Raw genomic sequence first — 3720 nt, 5'->3', positions numbered from 1 at the left:
GTATTCGAATAAGGGTTTTCACCCCTGTTCTTGATGTAATTTAAAGCCTTAGTCGAGTTGTTGATATAGTGGAAGAGCAGTTTGTCTCCCCCATGCATAGATGGAGTAGAAGCCGATTCGATACGATTGAGTCTATCCACTAACTCTTGATACTTATCATCCTCTTGGATAGCTTTTACTGTAGTGGGTTTCTAATATATGTCAGTCGTTCAATTGGCCACTGGTAGGAGTTTAGAGCCATATTCTCAATGATCTCGTATGTATTCTCGAATGTTCTATTCATAAGGGCTCCTACTACTTCACCGTCTAATCCAGATCGTGCATTTGCGTCCGACCCATTAAAAAATAAGTGCGATCGCATCCACTTAGGAAATCTATGGTGTGGGCATTTTTTTATCAACATTTTGAACCATTCCCATGCCTCATAGAAAATTTCTCCCTCCATTTGTCCAAAAACATCAATCTCTCTTCTTAGTTGTACTGCTTTGCTGATTGGAAAAAACTTCTGTAAGAACTTTCCAACAAGTTCATCCCATGTTGTGATAGACCCTAGTGTCTACTAGCCTAACCAAGAAAAAACATTATCAATCAAGGAGAAGGGGAAAAGCTGAAGATAAATAGCGTCATTAGTGACCCCATTATACTTAAAAGTATCATAGAGTTGAAGGAATCATTTTAAATGTTGATTAGGGTCCTCTGTCATAGTGCCCCTAAACTACATATTCTTTTGGATCATTTGAATCATAACCAAATTTATCTCAAATTTATTAGCTATAATTTTCGGCCTTGCTATACTTTCTTAAACCATATCTAGACTTGGTAAGGCATAATCCCTTAAAGTTCTTTCATTCTAAGCCATCTGAATGTTTGCAAAAAGCTATGATGCTGGTGGGTGTTATTGTCAACATCCTCAAATAGTGGATTTTCACGTGGTATGTTACACGCAGTTGGTGGTGGTGGATCTAGCATCTGTTGTTGTTGCTATCGATGATTTCTTCATATTATTCTCTTTAGATCTATGGCTACTACAATAGGTGTGCCCCTATTGCAAGTCATACACTAAACCTAGAAAGAAAATGTTAGTAATAATAAATGAAATAAAATCGTATCTATAACCAAGAAATTTCCTAATTATTCTTTTATGTGCAAAAATTACAATTAACCTAGTGACGTTGCCTCCTCGGCAACAGTGCCAACAACTTGACTGCCTCTGGACGTACTAATGTCTAGAGTGTGAATACAACAATAAAATATTAAATTATGAGGTGGTATCTGCTAGTATACGGGTCTAGTTGTAATATAGTTTTACAAATGGAGTAAGTGAGTACTTCGAGGATTGTACCCAAGGGAGGCGAGTGCTAGATCAATTCTAACCTAAACACTAAAAGATCTAATTAGTACTTTTAAATTTAGTTATTATACGAAGGATATAAAATAAAGGATTTTAGGGGTTTTATAATAATGAAAATAAAGTAGCATAAAAAGATAAAATTCAAAAGGTTAAAAAATAAGAATAAATCAAATTTGACTATGGGAAATTAGCTTGCTTCAGTAATCTCCATTAACTGTCACTTCAGGTCCCTTGTTAATCAACTAGCTGCTACCCTACCAGGATCTTCTGATCTTCCACTAATAAAACGAGTCAATAAGAACTACTTATCTTCTAACCTCACAGTCTAGATTGGTTTGGGGTTAAGGTGTTCACGAATGGGCAATACCAATTTTGGGTTGCCTTGAAGACTTCCCGGGGTTGTCAGGCCTAGGGTTTGTTTCACGTTCTCCCTTTCCCAAATAGCTGGTCCCTTGAGAAACCCTACAAAAAAGTTAATAGATCATACCTCCACTCGCTAATCCCCTATAAAAAGATTAGTTCCTCATGGCGTTCATAAACAATATATAATCGATGTAAAAAGAATGCATGCTAATTAAATTGGCAAGATAGAGTAAATGAAATACCCTAATTATATTGATATTAAACACAAATCCCCAAGTTGAATGATTCCACAACCCAAATCTCTAGAAAGAAAACAACAAACAAATAAAATAAACTCTAAAACCCTAAGAAAATGAAACTAAATATAAAGAAAGAAACTAGGTTATTCAAAAGGTGTCTTTAACATGTGCCAAAGGAGCCTATTTTAGCCTTCAGGTGGTCATCGTCTTTAACCTTAGGTTAGCTGACGTTCTCGATCTTTAAGTTTGATTTTACGGACCAAAACAACCCTATTTTGTGTCTAATATTCATCCCAGAGCCGATGTCGCAACACACCAGGACCTGTGTCACGACATAGCAACCGTTATGCTCCTCTGTAGCCACCTTAAGGGGTATGTCGCGACACTAGAAGTCTGTGTCCCAACATTGAAGGAAGACTTGAGTTTTCTTCATTTTGTTCCCTATGCTACGACCCTATTCCTCCCATGTTGCAATATGGTTTCCAGTATCATCCTGAAAAGCCCTCTGATGGACTACTGCACACGCACACAATACATTAGCTCTCCTTCTGGCCCCATTCGGCCCTTAGGGTCAATAAAAAATGCCATTTGCACATTTTATTGACTGTAAATAAAAATAAAGATATAATGGGTATTTTTCCAACTTTTTAATTGATTTCAATAGTGGTTTTAAATCAACCACAATTTGGCCACCGCATGTGGTTGTACATGCACCTATGGGCAAGAAAGGGGGTTGTTTTTCTTAATTCTTTCCCATCTTTTTCCAGAAGTATTTTGGGTTCTTGAATTCCTCCTAGTTAGCCTTGGAACATGTTTTAATTAGAAAAACTCGTTCTTAATCAATCCGCAATTTGGATTTGACAATTTGAGAAGCGTAAATGTGGGTAATCATAAACTATTTTGTTGTTTTGACATAGATTTTGGGAAAAGGTTATGGATTGATTAAATAAAGGATTTTAATCAACATTAGCTACTAATTTTCAAGTATTTAAATGTGTTAGGTGCTGACCTGAATGCTCCAAATCAACAGTAAAGGCAAAAGATATTCGCGCATATGATTCACATCAAACAATGTAAGAAATCTATCTAGTTTGATTCGAAAAGTAGGTGTAGTTGTGACGATTGGATCGAACCCATAAATGGGTGTTTAGGGGATGTTTAAGAGGTGTATTAATTGAATTCGATATTGATTTTTTTAATTTAATTTAATTTAGGTCCGTTTTAGAGTTTATTAAGAAACCACAAGATTTACTAGGGTGTTGCAAAATAGCGTAAAAAAGGTGTGAGTCCTAAACTCAATAACTTGATTGGTAATGATAATTATTATTATTTAAATGGCGATTTAGATTACTGATCAGGCTTGACTTAATTAGCTAAGTAATTAATTTGTAAGTGACCGAATCAGGTATGTTTCGAGCCCTAACTGTTTGGCATGGTAGCAATGTTGCTAATTTGACTGAATGATTGTCAATGTGATGTATGATTGGTTTTATGTATAGTATGTTTATGAATGAAAATAAGGCTCATGCATGATATATTCATACAACTGATTTGTTATGATATGTTTGAAAGACTACTATACATGCACACAAAGAAAAGTTATAAATGAACATGAAATTGTGATTTGTTGAATGATACCATTTTATTGGTAAATTGAAAGTTGGAATATTATTTCCATTCACTAAAAGTATTTGATAATTGAGGGCATATGTTGAAAATGCCAATTAAATGTCAAAGTATTGAGTTTTAGCAATGTATGAGATAGTA

The 3720-nt window shown here is 35.1% G+C and overlaps 1 non-coding gene across 1 annotated transcript; it reads left to right on the top strand.

Annotated features, from left to right (window-relative positions):
* Window positions 1–371: 371 nt before the first annotated feature.
* On the top strand, window positions 372–478 carry LOC128035786 (small nucleolar RNA R71). The gene has a single exon (XR_008192335.1). It is a non-coding gene; the product is annotated as a small nucleolar RNA R71 (small nucleolar RNA).
* The last annotated feature ends 3242 nt before the right edge of the window (window positions 479–3720 follow it).

The sequence above is a fragment of the Gossypium raimondii genome, chromosome 12, assembly GCF_025698545.1.
Source record: "Gossypium raimondii isolate GPD5lz chromosome 12, ASM2569854v1, whole genome shotgun sequence".
Taxonomy (NCBI): domain Eukaryota; kingdom Viridiplantae; phylum Streptophyta; class Magnoliopsida; order Malvales; family Malvaceae; genus Gossypium; species Gossypium raimondii.
Note: the sequence above shows the minus strand (reverse complement) of the source record. Positions and strands in the feature narration are given on the sequence as shown.